Below are 17310 nucleotides of genomic sequence, written 5' to 3' on the forward strand. Positions count from 1 at the left end.
CAGAACTTTTTCAATAAACCGTTTATTATTATTTATTATTACACACACACACACACACACACACACACACACACACACACACACACACACACACACACACACACACACACACACACAAGAAACTAAATGAAGGGAGGGAGTAAAAGAAGTAAAGTAGCAAGTAGGGTTAGAGAGAGAGAGAGAGAGAGAGAGAGAGAGAGACTGTATCTGCCTTTTGGAAGTCTTTGTCGCCGGACCCAAGAGCATCGCTAAGTGGAGACTGTGATGCTGATAATTATGATTAAATAGAAAAAAAAGTACTCCATGTTTTTGTTGCATTGCCCTGGTACTCAGAATTAATTATCAGGTCTTGCATCTGGAGTACAATTTGTGCAGCTCTACATAATCACAGTTGAAATAACCTGGTTAATGCTGATGGTAATAAACGAACAGTAATAATAATAATGACAATAATAATGATAATGACGATAATAATAATTTTTCCATTCATTTATTTTTTCTCCAACTCTCCTCCACATCTGCAGGGCTAGTGAGATTAACTTGACAATGATAATGATGATAATGATACGAACATTATCAAAAATTATTACGATTTTAACGATTTTTACACAAGTATGAATTTTATTTTGTATCTGGAATGAAAAACTTAGTGAAAAAAGGACACGTTTATTTTTATTTATTTTTTTATTTTCACTGAACGAAACATTACGGATTACAGGGGTTATTGATGTCAGTGTGTAGAAGCTTTTAATTCAGTATACCTTAGTTAGGTTAGGTTAGCTTTAGGTTGAGTTTAGGTTAGATTACGTTTGGTTAGTGTTTGGTTAGGTTATGTTATGGCTATAGGTTACGTTCATTTTGTAGATTAGCGTGAAGTTTAGGTTACGTTAGTTTAGGTTAGCTTAGTTTAGGTTAGTGCTAGGTTAGGTTAGGTTAGGTTAGTGCTAGGTTAGGTTAGGTTAGGTCAATTTTGTTGATATTTTTTTTTGTCCCGTAAATTTTTGTTCTACCCACACTGGTGACGTCACGCTGTGGAAATAAAGACTCGCTCTACAAAGTTCATAATTTTTTAAGTTAAATCACGAGAAAATACGACTTTGTCTCTTATACGTGTTTCTGTCTAACTGTATTTATTTATTTATTTATTTATTTATTTATTTAACTAAGGTTTGGTGTTGTACTCTCCTGTCTATAGTGAGTACGGTGTTTTTTGTTTTGTTTGTTTTCTGTTTTTGTTTTTTGTTTTTTTTATATGGTGTACTGCAGCGAGTGAGTGTGTCGGTGATAAGAGGACCCACAGCTGCAGCCTGGAGGAGGAGGTGGGGGGGAAGGTCCTGTTTTATTCTTTCCTTTTCTCTCCTCTGATCTGTTACTCTCAGAGCCAGGTGTTATAGAACGAGTCTTTCTTTCTCTCTGTTTTTATTCTTTTCCTTTTGTCTACTTTTATCTCTAGCACTCTCCCCTCCCCTCACTCTCCCCTCCCCTCACTCTCCCCTCCCCTCACTCTCCCGTCACCCTCCCCTATGTTTGTGTCTCCCTCACAGTCGTACCCAGTAGGAGGGGAGGGAGAGGAGAGACAGGGAGGAGGTTGACTCGGTTGAACTTTGTGCAGGAGACGTGCCATCTCCCGCGCAGGTAGATATGTTATCACCTGATATAACCGTACTGTTCTCCCCCCCTCCCTCCCCCCTCCTCCCCCCTCCCTTCCCCCCCCTCGCACTCTTTCACCCCCTAACCCTACCTTTACCCTACTTATGATACCCATTCTTCCTCTTACTTGTTAAAGCCAACGTTTTAGCTAATCTCCAGACATTTTTGTTACCATATTTGGTTTAAATTGTTTTTAAATAATGGGGGAATGTGCGAGGCTTACGCCCTAACGGCTGGGGTGATAAGGCGAGTAGTCTTCCTGGTATTGGTGGCGAGGTTCTGGGACCTCTGTCTGAGACCCTCACTCCCGCCGGATTCGCATGTGGGGTCTAGGTTATGATTAACACCTGGTAATCGTGTTCCTAGAACTTGGGGACAACTCGGGAACCACCAGCCAGTTCTGGTGAGTCCTTGAGAGGCCGACCTTGTGTGCTGATGCTGCTGAGTCTCGCTTGACGGTGTCTTATAATATATATATATATATATATATATATATATATATATATATATATATATATATATATATATATATATATATATAATTTTTCAGTAGTACAGGTGAAGATTTTGGTGGATTAGGCTACACGTCTGAGACCAAGACACCTTTCTGCTGAAGGGCGCCAGGTCGACGACGTCTTTGGATTTGGGTCAATTGGTACAGTTACGGCAGCGTTTGTCTCTTGTGTTGTCCTGGTGCTGTGCCTCACCTGCTGACACACACACGCTGTACCTTCTTCTCAAACTATTGTGGTGAAGGAGAGACTGGTGTCACGCCACGGGGCACCTCTACCTTCATATGTCCTTCTGTATGTTCTCTCACTGTCGGTAACGTGGAGAATATTATTTAATATACAAAAATTTCATTGAAATATGAAAATAAAAACAATAAGAATATTATATAAATTTAACAGGCTGATATATGATCATTTAGTCAATTGTTTACTTATGGTGCTGGTAATTAGTGACCCAAAGTTTATGAGTCACTAAACATTTAAACAAAAAGAAACTATTTTGACTCTCCGGGAAAAAAAAATACAGCTGGGAGGAGGAGGAGGAGGAGGTATCCGCTGTTGTTTGCGACGTTAGATAAGATTGTCACTGATAGTCTGGTAAAAAAGGTATTTGTTTCTGTGCGAGACCTGCGATACTGGTGGTGTGATGGTGGTAGTGGTGGTAGTGGTGGTAGTGGTTCTGGTAGTGGTAGTGGTGATGGTAGTGGTGATGGTGGTAGTGATGATGGTACTAGTAGCGGTGGTGGTGGTGGTGGTGGTGATGGTTATGGTGGTGTTAGTGGGGGTGGTTATGGTGGTGTTGATGGTGTTGGTGTGTGTGTCTGCCTGCGTTGAGGGGTGATGTTAGGGCGGGTCAGAGAGGGTGATAGTGGATCTGAGTAGATGCATTGTTATTATTCATGGTGACTCGCCCGGTACTCCAAATACTTAACCCCCCCATGTGTGTATGTGTGTGTCCTTTCGCTCGTGCCGTCGCTCCCACAAAACTCTATTGAGTGATTTACTGCAGATGATGGTACAGTTCCTTGATGGTTAGAACCTCACCTCACTAAACAACCCTCAACATCAGAGAATTGAGTTGTAATTATTATAGTAACTGTAGTAGCGATTGTAGTAGAATTAGTAGTAGACTGTAGTAGCGGAAACATTAATAGTATTAGCAGCAAGGGGCATGCAGTGTAGGAGCCACAGTAATAGTGGCAACAAACCACAGATTCTTGAAGATTCGTCAGTTAATTCCTGTTTTTTCGTAACTTGAGAGAAGCGACTGTATAGTGTCTGCCTAGTTTCGACGCCACTTTGACTATGCTTGTGTCTCACCTTATGTCAGTCAATGATACGTGCTCTGAGATAATATCAAATTACGGGAAGTACGAACGTGAAACATTTAAGGAGAACGTGAAATCATCCACACACGAGAAATCAATCTTCACCTGGAAAGTGTTTGAAGATAAGTTCCTTGAACCCCGAAATGTGTCCATCGTTCTTGCAGTCAGGTTGGTTCCAGGCATCGACCCACTTAAAACATCAAATACGCCTTGTTGTTGACCTATTATTTCCCCTCGTTTATCGTTATTACTCCTCTTTTATTTTTATTGAGCAACATTGTGTCAGAATGTCTCAAGAATATTTAATGAGACAATATATCGCGCGTCACGGCAAGATTAGTTTGGGCGAAGATAAGGAGTATCTGATAAAAAAAACCCACCACGAGAATTCGGTGTGTTCGGGGCACGTTTGCGAATTTAGAGCGCAGGGTGCAGTGATACAGAGCGTTGTACCGCACCACACGCTCACCCCACCTACTCTTCGTCAGCAACTTCGTCCGAATTTTCTTCTGCAGTCAATCCTGCGATCCATCTACCCAAGTGAGCTGTGTTTTAGAGTTCTTGGAGACATGTGTGATGGTGGTGGTTTTCGTAGAGGTCGTCGTCAAGCAGTGTATTTGAAGAGCTTTTTTTGGGGAGGAGTCGTACCCTGTGTAGTTAACAAGTCCGTGTGGCCTTTGTAATCGTTTTATTTTAAGTTTTTTAATTGAGTAGTGATGATATTTTTAGAGGCATTGTGGTTGTTTTTGTTTTATAAGAGGAATAAGGCGGCTTGTGTGTTAGTGTGTCTATTGTTCTGTGGTTATGGAGATGGGATTTGTTTTTCTTTTTATTGTAGGAGAAGGAAGGAGAGTACCGCGTAATGACTGCGTTTCGGAGGGCCGTGTGTTGGTGGTGTGGCGTGAGTGTGTGTTGTGGTGTGGTATGAGAGCGTGGTGGTTGTGTGGCGTGAGTGTGTGTTGGTGGTGTGGCGTGAGTGTGTGGTGGTTGTGTGGTATGAGAGCGTGGTGGTTGTGGTGGGTGGTGGTGTAAGCTGTACAGGATTGTGTATAGTTTATGTATGGTTACGGGAAGCTTAATAGTTGGGTATAGTGATAATATATTTTTGTATCTCCGAGAAGGTGGACATTTCTTGGCAGTTTCAGAGGGGTAGTGGTGATGGGTCGTGTATTTTGAGAGGTCGGGTAGTGCCGGCGGTTTCAGTGACAGCGGTTTCAGTGACAGCGATTTCAGTGGCTGCGGCGATTTCAGTGGCTGCGGCGATTTCAGTGGCAGTAGTTTCAGTGGCTGAGACGATTTCAGTGGCTGCGACAGTTTCAATGGTGGTGTTGAATAGATGGTGGTTATGTAGTATAGTGGTGACGATGGTTTCGGTACCTAAATAAACCGTTTCATTCGGTCAAGTGTGTCAGTCATGTCACTCGGTGGATTTAATCAAAGACAAGGAGCGACTTTGTCATCCTTAAATCCTACAGTACACAAAAGACAGGAGGTGCAGCTGTCCATAGAGAGAGAAGAACCTTGTGTGGTTAAGGTAGACGGATAGATCTTTGTGTGGACAGATACAACAGCAAAATTGCCTTGTGTGTGTGTTAAGGTGGGTTTTGTTTTCCATATCTAGTCCTTGTAAAATGTGTCAGCTTGTTCGTAAGTTGATTTTAATCATTTCTTATTCGTGTGTAATGGCTGCGTTAAGGGGTTATAAGTAGATAAATTACCCTCACGTATATCTGATTATTTATGTAAAGGTTGATGTGTTAAGTCTTTCACAAGTGAGGATATAACGTTGGTGGTGTGTAATACAAACATTCACTCGATCGCCACTGTATATAAACCAGTGCGATATAAAAAAAAATATTGAGACACCATGTAAACTTATTATACAAGTACATAAGTCCCTCTTGTGTATATAAACAAAACGTTTTATAGCGAGAGGAAGTTGGGTGTTGTGTTGGTCTTGTGGTTACAGTCTAGAACCACCAACAGATAGGAGAAACAGCTTATGGACTCGTATGTGTTGTAGAGAGATTGACAAAGAGAAGACAAAGTAGAATGATGGGTTCAATATATAGAAGACACATCCCAGCAGCCATTAAATAGAGAGGATATTGATCTTTGTCATAAACACCAGCACTATTCCTCAGCGCTTACGTTAACAAAGTGTCTGGTGCCATCTGGTTACAAAGAGAACAATGTATTTGGTACAGGTAGAGTCTCATCGTAACTATGCCGCCATTGTGGATGTTAGTTTTGCTGTACCTTATGGCAGCCAGTTTTATGCCTATTTTTTTTTTTCCATTGATGATAAAAATTAAACTTCCTTAACCTTTATTTTTCATATAAAGTTAAACGTGTTGTTCTATAATCTATAATATAACAATCTGGGCCCCGGATCGTGTGTGTGTGTGTGTGTGTGTGTGTGTGTGTGTGTGTGTGTGTGTGTGTGTATAAGCCTTCAGAGGATGTGGTTCGGAATTCTCAGTCCTCCTTACGACGGTTTTAGTACAGTCTCAGTGTAAATGCGACTCCAACATGTTTCCTATAGTATATCCTATCTCAACATATCAAGGAGGAAAAATCCACCTGACGGACTTAACAGAATCTGCCACAGGCCCAGGGTGTGTGTGTGTGTATGTCTTTGTGTGTGTGTGTGCGTGTGAATGAGTGAAATGTTAGTCCTGGCGGTCCTCCCTCCCGTTCACAGTATACCCTGCTGCCAGCCTTGTATATAACCCCCTGTATACCCTGCCTGGTCACTTCTCCCGGCGAGTGACCACATCCTGCATATACCGTCTTTGTGTTGCAAGAGAATTAAATTAAATCATGATTCACTGGTGCGCCGCTGTACAAAGAGTTATGGTCTGTTATTAAGGAGAGTTGTATTAATGCATGAGATATATAGTATAATGGCGGAGCAGAACCTTAATATTCTACGATTCAAATAAAAAAAAATCCCGTCGTAAGAGGATTTCAGAACGGGTCATCGCAGTGGATTTATGATTGTCGTAATCTGACATTATACTTAGATTCTGTCGTAACTTAAATGCGTGGGTTTTTTTTTTTTTTTTTACCCCCAGAGGAAAGCAATTACGGAATAGGTAGTGAAAAGTCGGGGAATTTTCTTTGGAATCTTAAATCATCGTCCCGTAGTAGATGTAACAACTCATCTGATTGGGGTATAAATTTGGCAGCTATTTTACCCGCAATGCTTGTGACGTATCGTAAATCAATCACTTAGATATATTCCTTAAATCCCCAGTAAATGTAAAATACGGATTAACTTACGTAAATTAGCGGATACGGGTTGATGTTTCTCTAACTGTTGCCCTTTAAAAGAATTTGGGGCAGGGGGGAAGACATGAAATTGAGACCCTCGACTGATAGAGCTACAGGAGGTATTTCTCATTGGGTGTAATTAGGGAAGGAGATGTACACTTGGTCCTGTGAGTGGTAATATTATTATTTAATTAACTACAGTGGTGGCGGCGTGTCTAGAGTGTTTTTTGTATATTGCCTACACAGTATCGTAAATGTAATGTGTGTGTGTGTGTGTGTGTGTGTGTGTCAATGTAGCTTATGCAACAGAAAAAATAAATAATGCCTCCTAAGAGACCAAACTGGACTATATTTCTCACCCTGGGATAATTTAATCTGTTGCGTTGTCTAGCGCCCACCTAATCTAACCTAACCTAGCCTGTTACAATAAGTCCAACGCTCACCTAATGGCATCTAACGTATATAGAATTAATAGCAATTTAAAAACACCACCACTAACGCCATGCTATTTGAAATCATAGTATAAATAGAAAACAAATCCGTGATTGACTTATAAAATTAATAATAGCAAGAAAAAACTTTGTTGACTTTTTTTACTCAAAAGGATAAATAACAATTAAAAATAACACGAATAACTTCAATCAAATTAATAACAGTTAAAAAAATAAGTAATCGCGGTGAACGTCTACAAAGTGAATAATAAAATATAAATAAAATGAACTCCATCAAAACCCATGGCGACGACCCGGCAGTCTCTATACATACCGCACTCCTCTAGCATGACTCCATTACTTTTAAATACGTGTATCACCGCATTACCTGTAATTATCATGTATTGTTATGTCTTATTACATCAAAGAGGAGACTTGGGCCTAATGACCTGTGTTTTTTTGTGGTCATTAATCACTGGCCATTAACCACAACAAATTAATCCAATCCAAACTTACCATCATCATTTTTCCACCCAATTTCCTTTCTATTTTCAACTCTCTGTCTGTATGTATGTCACGTTATCACTAAATCTACCCTGGTTCCTAATTGAAGTCGCTATCACGCTGGCTGGCTTTACCATCGAGCTCTTACAAATCCACTATTTCCGTGGACCATCTAATCACATAAACGTCTACAGCTCGATGACCCCCTGCGGCCTGTTGAATCATTTTACTGAATTATATACTTAGCCAATGACAATTAGTATGTTTTCATTTGATTGTTTACTTTGGGCTCCGTGTGGCCTGTTTGCTGGTCGTAGTAGACAGAGGCCATACTAATAGCAAAATAATGTTTACGTGCGAATCTCCCAGTGCTGTGAGATACTCGCCAAGTCTGAGTGGAAAGGGATGCCGTCAAGTAGTGATCTGCCGCCTGTGTTGTTGTGGTGGTTGGAGAATGACAGATATCGGTACGCTCCCTACCTCCCTTCGCCCCTCCCTGTTAATAGTCACCCTGCAACTCCCTACTCCCTAATGCCTGCCTGCCATCTCTTCTACCCCTTAAATACCTGGCAGACTTTCATGGCAGGTAACCTACTGAGTGGCAGACAGACAGGCTCGTTAAGAACCAGGGAGAATTGCACCTGTTCAACCATCTTACCTCATTGTATAGGTAAATAAAACATGTAGGCATGGACAAAGTGTGTGTGTGTGTGTGTGTGTGTGTGTGTGTGTGTAGAGCAACAATATTGTAAGCGCCGGACACTGGTGTGACTGAGCGCTGCCTGGCCTCGTAACACACACACACACACAGTGGCGTAGACGAGACCCCCGCCTGCACTGTGCTGTCACCTACCTTCCTTCAGTCTCTGCCACATAATACTTTATTATGTATATTCTGGATGAAGACTCCCAGCTCGTGTGTCCTGATCTTCATCCCCATAATCGCCGCTGAATCTTCTGAACTAGTAGTGTTAGTACTCCACATTATTTAAAAGTATCTGATTATCTTAACCAACCTACAGTGCATGTTGTCATTAAGTCATTAGATTAAGTACCGTTTATTTAGTGTCTTTGGGTGATATTTTTTATACGATTTTGTTTTAATTGTTTATGTTTTGTTGTTCTGTTTTTGTTTTCTGTGGTAGGCCGTGTTTTAAGTACCTTTCACTGCCAGGGTTCTTAAAACACTCATCACTGTCTTTGAAGAATTAAGCCAATATTTCGTTGAATTTTAATGTGATTTTTTTTATTGTATACAAATCACGTGATCATAACTCGGAAGTAAAGTAAGAGACCAGCGAGACGTTGGTGTGGGTGTGACAGCTGTATAGTGAAGTGTTAAGTGAGATAAGCCCTTATAGCCTCGGTGTCCACGAATCACAAAGAATACTAATTTTTACCATTGTCACCTAAACTCTGGTGTTAATGAGCGACTATCATTAACGTAGAGCCTTAGTGTTATTGCGTATGGTTTTTTTATTTATTTTATATATTTTATTTTTATTTTTTATAGCTTAAATGAGGCACTTAAGGTGGAGGGGGGGGGGAGGGGTCTCAGTTATGAAGGGAATTTCACATATGAACCTTTGGAGAATCCTGATCCAGTGAGGTACTCGTGCTGTCCCAGGTTCGATACTCCACTGAGAGCATGGTGTTTGGCTGGTATCCGGAAGGGCCATATATCACCTGTCCTCTCGATAAAACCCACCTGGTGTGTGTGTGTGTGTGTGTGTGTGTTTGTGCGTGTGTGTGTGTGGACCATCTCAAGGTTAGGCACCCTACCTTATTTCACGTGATGATTAAAAACCCAACCTAACCTAAGCTAATCACCTTTTCTGACCGGACTGATAAAAGTTCTTGACGACGGAGGGACTCTTACTTCCCCTGAGTCAATCATAAGTCCCTTTAAATTTTAATTCATGTTCAACGTATTCGGTTATCTTTCTGACACACACACACACACACACACACACATACACACACACACACACACACACACACACACACACACACACACACACACACACACACACACACACACAGTAACAGAAGAAGAGGAGAGAAAGTAAAATGAGAAAAGTTAAGGAGGAAAATAAAAATAAAAGTTATAAAAGAGAAGAACAGAAGGCGAGAGGAAAGGCATTTGATAACAAGAATTAATTTGAATAGCAGTAAAATATTGTCGTGAATTTATCCGAAAAAAAAATGTATTGTAGTTGTAGAGGTGATGTTAGTAGTAGTTGTAGTAGTAGTAGTAGTTGTGGTAGTAGTAGTAGTAGTAGTAGTATTAGTAGTAGTAATAGTAGTAGTATCAAAAGGCATGATAAAGAATTCTATATGTCTATTTTGTCTCAAGTGCCAAGTGAACGTTTAGGTAGTTTAGGTAGAGTCTTGGTATCATTCTGGTGACATTTTCAGACTAATTAAAAAAATAAAAATTAAGCCAATTAAGCTATTCCCTTATCATCATCCAATTACGATTAAAATTCACCTTAGGAACTTTCTGAGAATCTAGATTTGACTTATTCTTGTAAAAAAAAATCGTAAATAATAAGCATCAGTATCCATATAGACAGAAAAATATATATAATACAAAAATTGCATCAATGTTAAGATAAAATATTATAAAAAAGTTTGAAAAGTTTTATAGATTTTTCTTTACATTTATAATTATGGAGGAGGAAACTATGAGAAGTAATGATATCGTTTTAAGTTACAGACCAACGAGTTTATTACTGCAATTAGTGGTGGTATTTAATTTTTTTTCATAGGATGTAAAATAAGAAGGGAGATAGTACTTAATTATGAAGGTTAGTGACAAATCTCCTCTCGTATTTCCGTTAAGCAGTCTCCTGTAACTATTTATAACCTGTATTAATTAAAACAGGTAAAATGAACCAACCTAACCTAACCTAACCTTACCTTACCTTACCTTACCTTACCTTACCTTACCTTACCTTACCTTACCTTACCTTACCTTACCTTACCTTACCTTACCTAACTTAAGAAGGTAGAATTATACAGTGTATTCTTTGTGTCAAAATATGTTGAGTTACTTTGATGTCCAAAAGTTAAGAATGCCTTAGGATGAAACATATTTAGGAAACTCTCTCTCTCTCTCCCTCCCCATTATAGGAAAACTCTTTGTATGATAGATCGTGATTATGGCTACTATAATCACTGACCATATTAGGTGTTTTATTTCTCTAGTACAATATACCAGACTCAAACCCTTAATATCAAACAGGTTTCCTTCGTCGCTCCACCTTCTATAAACACAAACAATGAATAATAAAAGTATAATTATTTAATAGGAATATATTACTTCGAGTATAATAGACACGTTATACTCAAGTAGATGTTCCTGGCTGGTTTTCCTAGTATGTTTGACAATCGTTGGGGGGGGAAATTACATACCTCTCGGGAAACCACAACCCCCCTCCTCCCCTCCTCCTCCTCCCTCCTCCCCTCCCCCTCCCTCCCCTCCCCATAAAATTTCCCTTGTTGATGTGTACAGTACCCTTGATACCTGTCCAAAGCTAAGGTGTGGTCACAGGTATGCATATTGCCTTCCAAGAACACTTTTACCTGTCTTCACCTGTCGTGTACACCTTGTTTTGACAGTGGGTGACCCTAGGCTGAAAATAATGGTTGACTTCGTTATAACCACGGTTGAATATCTCTCTCTCTCAGGACAGGCAGATGTATAGGGCTGACTGACGCGCCCCAGAATTCTGAAACTACAGTGTACTTGGATTGTGTATGCCGGTGGGGTACTTTCCTGAGCACTCATTAACACACCTGGTACACCTGGAAAGATGATTGGTTATGTGGATTTGAATTGGTTTCATTATAATTTAGATTACAGTAATTGAGTTTTCATTATAATTTATATATATACAGAATATTAATATATATATATTTTTTTTAGTTAATATTTAAGAACAGGTATTTTATTAGCATTCTATACTATTTTACAATGACTTATGGAATTCGTAAATTATAGTTGTTTTTGTCTCGTAATGCACGTGTAAATATTGGAGAGGGGGGGGGGCTTCCATTGGTGATTGTATACGTTTAACTAACATAGGATGAGAGAGAGTGAGAGAGAGAGAGAGAGAGAGAGAGTGTGTGTTATATAAGCATCCCAAATACGATGTAATTTTCTCATTGCATAACTTGGTTCTCTTATTATTTTTGTTATTATTACTACTATTATTATTATTGTTATTTTTATTATTGGTGTAGGTGTTACATATATATTTACGGCTCTGTAATTTTAATATATCGATTCGCCTTGCCAGAGTTAATGTGCTGTCGAAAACGTCATCGTATTCTTAGAGATAACCCTTGTGCCATCGAGGAGCTTCTTGGTTCATTAGCCCCATTTTTTTTTTTTATGGAAGACTCTACGTTGTTTGGTCGACTTTAAAGGAAGAAAAAACAAATAATCTGTCTTAATGGTTTGTTTGTGAAGGATGTAAGTCGATCCATTGTTTTGTTATTTTTTTCGGAAGGGACTTGAAGATTATAGTGTAAGATGCCAAGGGGGCTGACACGGTTTGGCATCCTGTGTCATATGTGTAGGTGGTGAGGGCAAGCGGCGGTGAAGACAAGATGGCGGCAGCTCGAGACGGTGACAACGAGTGTAAGAGAATTTTAATATGACCACTAGAAAAAATATATATATTAAGAGCTCGTTCGCTATTTTTTTTTCTTTTCTCATTACTGGAAATATAATGATGGTACGCAAATTGGTAACTTGAGTTGAAGAATATAGTTAATGCGACGAAAATAACGTTAAAATTACACCTGAGCGTTTGACATTAAGTTGAAAGATATAAGTAAATCCTTAAAATAGCGGCCGAATACGCCGTTTTGGATATGAGTTAAGGGACACACTGAACATAGTACATACAACGAACCTAACTAACCTAACCTAACCAAATCATACATCGGTGATATCTTTAGTGCAGTATTGTCAGGTTACAAAGTTATCTGAGCTGTACAGTGGTCGGCAGGAGAGAGGGACGGAGTAAGCGTGGGAACATATCTTTCGTAAAAATCTTTTGCTGGGATTCCCGGGAAGTGTACACAGTATAAAGTCGCAGTGACCTAACCAAGATCCTGTTTCTCAAGTGACTGATTGACTGACTGACTTAGTTATCCTCTTCATCAATTAACAACTTGCTAACCAGTTATATAGGTGGTTAGCTTGTCACAGTCTCATCATTGGACATTTTTGTTTTTAATTTTAATGGAATCTTTTTTTTTTCTATTCCTTTAACTTTGATTTTCAGAAAGTCTCTCTCTACCTACAGTGATTAAATATCGGTGTAAATTTTAACGCCATTTAATTATAAGTAAGTTAGATAGATATTAGTATTCATACACCCTCGTTATTATAATAGGTTATATTAGTTTACACTGGGATATGTCACAATATAGCTCTGGTAATATGTTCACCAGAGTATTTACACAATATATATCACATATTCACATATACAATACTCTGTTATATAATCAGGGGAGTTAGAATTACATTACATAATTATCCGATCTGGTGTACACAATATTTACCGGACTGTATGGAGATGAAGGTCCGTTATATCGAAATGTCCGTTATAGATGTGAAACCGACCATCTAACGGATTGTATACTGAATAAAGTCCGTTAAATGGAGGTTTCACTGTATCTAATATGTGATTTAATATTTTTGTTCTTATAAATTTTAATTATTTTTTCTTCTCTTCTTCTTCCTTCGTTTCCCTTATTTCCTCTTTTATCTTTGTATCTTCCTCTTCCTGCCTTTATCATCTCGTTTCATCTGTTCCTTTGATATCCTTCTTCATATATTCTATCTATTATTTTACTTAGTTATTTTACCTTTATTTTTATTTTCCTTTTGTTTTTCCCTTTCTCCTTTCCTTTACTCTTTTACTACACTCTCCTTTAACCCTCTCACTCCTCCTCCTCCTCCTCCTCCTCCTCCTCCTCTTCCTCTTCCTCCTCCTCCTCCTCCTCCTCCTCCTCCTCCTCCTCCTCCTCCTCCTCCTCCTCCTCCTCCTCTTGGACGCTTGGCTAATATACATAATTAATAACATTCCAGAACAGAGTAATAACGTTATTTTTTGTCTTACCTGAGTTAATAACGAGGTAGTACCCGAGTCGCCCCAGGAGTTATGGTTTAGTGTGTGTGTTGTGGATTTTTGGAGGTTGTAGTATGTTGTAGGTTTTGGAGGCGTCTTGGAGGTTGTGATTGATTTAGGTTTTGGAGGCGTCTTGATTGATTTTTGGAGGCGTCTTTGTGATTGATTTAGGTTTTTGTTTGATTTAGGTTTTGGAGGCGTCTTGGAGGTTGTAGTATGTTGTAGGTTTTGGAGGCGTCTTGGAGATTGTGATTGATTTATGTTTTGGAGGCGTCGTGGAGGTTGTTATTAATTTAGGTTTTGGAGGCGTCTTGGAGGTTGTAGTATGTTGTAGGTTTTGGAGGCGTCTTGGAGGCTGTGATTGATTTAGGTTTTGGAGGCGTCTTGGAGGCTGTGAGGTTTTGGAGGCAATATTTTTGGGGGAAGGTTGTAACGATCTCCCTCTTGGATGATGTGACCTACTATCTTATTCAGCGCCACAATCTTACCCACACTCACAATCTTACCCACACCCACACTCTTACCCACACCCACACTCTTACCCATGCCCAGGTCACGCCATGGGTCACTAACGCCAACCAATAATAATGACAGATACGAGTTCCTTCCGCTGGTCTAAATTGCTTGCACACTTATCCATTGACTCTTCCTTTCCTGATCAACAAACTTACACTCACCGTCTATATATATTTATGCATCCATCGTGTATTACCCCCCCCACCCCCCACCCTCCCTTCCCCGCGGCAGCACAGGAAGTGTAGACTCATGCTTCAAGACTCCGAGTATTTTACGTCGGACAGAGGGTTTGGCATGTGGCTGTGAATCACGTTGGTGTGGGATTTGGTGTATTATGGTGTAATCTCAATTGGAAAGTGTGTGTGTGTGTGTGTGTGTGTGTGTGTGTGTGTGTAAAAATCTTTCTATATGTCGTAATTATTATTTAAAGGTTTACATGTGAAATTTCATAATGACAATTAAAATCTGTACGTTTCTGTGTGAAATTTATCATGACGTAATCAAAATGAGAAAGTGGTTAACATTGGTACAATAATTAGGTATAGTGTACAGGTGCATTCACAGGTGTGTCAATATTACTGCAACTTTTGTTAGTTTTTTTTACGGTTAGAAAGACAAGTTGCTTAATGATAGATTAAGGATACGTCCATCTTAACCGGTTTGTACACTCATGCCCAGAGTCGCTGACCAAACTAGGAATTAGTGTACGTGTCCGAATGTGACGTCATGTAAGTTGGGTGTGACGTGGCTCAAGGTTGCATACATGTGCTGGTGCAAGGTGTTGAGGACTGCTGGGAGCTGTTGCAACAGGAAGTCTTATAGGATGGAGTACCTTTCACTTAGAATTTCCTGGTGTCGGTGAGCGGGATGAGGAGGAGTAGTGGGGGGTTGGAGGGGGGAGGGGGATGATGGTGCAGGAGAGACCCGGGTATTTACTGAGTTGGTCAGGATCTCCGAGAATGAAGCAAGCCACGGACCATCACCGCCACGTACCTTCGACCTACCAGGAACTCTTTTGAACAATCGCCCCAACAGTGAAAGCTTTTGCTGGGGGTCTAGTGCAAGGTTGTGTGTGTGTGTGTGTGTGTGTGCGTGTGTGTGTGTGTGTAATAATAATAAATAATTAACAGTTTATTGAAAAAGTTCTGCAGCCCGAAGACTTATTACATACATTGGTGATGTGTGTGCAACAGTAATTAGTAAATGGGTTGTTATTATTACATCCATTCCTTCGCTCTTCCCTCCTTCCCTCGCTCAATATTTTTCCTTCCTCAGTCCTCCCATCCCTCCCTCTCCCTTTCCTTCCCTCCATCACTAAGGTTGAGCAGGAGCCATGAGTCAGCCTTGACCTTAAGACCTTTGTCAAGTCTTCACCATGTTCTTGTCACACACACACACACACACACACACACACACACACACACACACACACACACACACACACACACACACATACCAGTTTGCGGTTTTATTTGTACAAGATAAATAATGTCTAGCGTTGTGCGTCACTGTCTTTGTCTTCCCAGAATAAGGACACCCCAGTCCCCCCTGTCCCCCCCCCTGTCCCCCCCCTGTCCCCCCTGTTCCCCCTGTTCTCCCCCCCCCCCCCTCAAACTGTATCCACTCATGGTTGGTAAAAATTGATGAAAATTTATGTTTCTTTGTTTTTGTTTGGTTTTATTAGGTTTAGTGTTGGTGTTAGTGATTTTGTTTGTTTGTTTTTGTTTGGCGTGGGTGTAGTGTTTTTGTGTGTTTTTGCTGTGTTGGTAATAACGTCATTAGCATTAGTAAATTACCAGGATTATTATTATTATTATTATTTTTAAGTAAATAGAAATAAAAAAAATAAACTTTGTATCCATCAACTCATCTTAACAAAATACTACTTCTGTATTAAGTACTTCATGTCGTTTAGTTATTACAGAAACAGACACGGATACATATTTCAGGGTTACAGCCATACACAAACATTGTACAGATAGATAGATAGATAGATAGATAAGTGGTGCGTGGCTAGAAAGATAGATAGATAAATAGATAGATCATACTGATTCAGCATGTTCATACAGAGTTCAGGTATACAATGTACGTAGACAGTGTAGGTATACAATGTACGTAGACAGTGTAGGTATCAGTTTGCATTATGTTACTTCTTCATCTTCTTGACGGTGAAGCGTTAATTTCAGTTACATTTAACATCTTTATTCTTTTTTCTTTTCTTTCTTCCTTCCTCCCTTTCTTGTTGCTGTTGTTGTTGTTCTTCTTCTTCTTCTTTCCTTCATATTTCTTCTTCTTCTTCTTCTTCTTCTTCTTCTTCTTTCCTTCATCTTCTTCTCCATCTTTCTTCTTCTTCTTCTTTTCTTCTTTCATCTTTCTTCTTCTTCTTTGACTTCTTTTTCGTCTCTTTCTTCCTACTAACCACAGTTAAACATTATTCAATCATCAAGCACCACTACCACCACCACTACCACCACCACTACCACCACCACTACCACTACCACACCTCTTTCTACGAACACTACATACGAACCAACCAACCAACCTGTCTTGCATATAAATTAAATCATTCTTGCTATTTTTTTTCGTTTTTTTTCAGTAATTCCGAGGTCATTTTTGCTACTAAGCTTTTGCTCCTCTTGCTGTCATCGAGTACCACTTAACTGAGGATTGTAAGCTTTATTTAAGGGCATCCAACTGAGAACTGTAAGCTTTCTTGTAGGGTATTCGACTGAGGATTTGCTAAGCCTTATATTCCGTCTTTAACTCTAGGAATAGTAATTTTCCAGGAAGGGGACAATCACGTGTGTTTCTCAATCCAGTTTCTGCTGCTTATATTCTGATGAAATCGGAAATGCATATTGCCCATTGAAATTGTTATCGGAATTATTGTTCAGTATATCAAGGACTTAACTTCCTGCAGGACGTTAACTATCAGCAGGATATA

General features: G+C 39.7%; 1 protein-coding gene across 3 annotated transcripts in view; it reads left to right on the forward strand.

The window, feature by feature from the left end:
• The window catches only part of LOC121855124, a 60293-nt gene that overhangs the window by 22026 nt on the left and 20957 nt on the right, over positions 1-17310 (forward strand). The window contains exon 1 of one of the 3 annotated variants that reach the window (XM_042349990.1): positions 3902-4030. The exons of 1 other annotated variant lie outside the window; for it this stretch is intronic. The gene's annotated coding sequence lies outside the window, so the exon portion shown is untranslated. Of the gene's footprint in view, positions 1-3901; positions 4031-8523; positions 8672-17310 lie in introns of those variants that run through there. One more of the 3 variants, XM_042349992.1, reaches the window with a different exon arrangement.

The sequence above is a fragment of the Homarus americanus genome, unplaced genomic scaffold, assembly GCF_018991925.1.
Source record: "Homarus americanus isolate GMGI-L3 unplaced genomic scaffold, GMGI_Hamer_2.0 scaffold30440, whole genome shotgun sequence".
In the NCBI taxonomy this organism is placed as follows: domain Eukaryota; kingdom Metazoa; phylum Arthropoda; class Malacostraca; order Decapoda; family Nephropidae; genus Homarus; species Homarus americanus.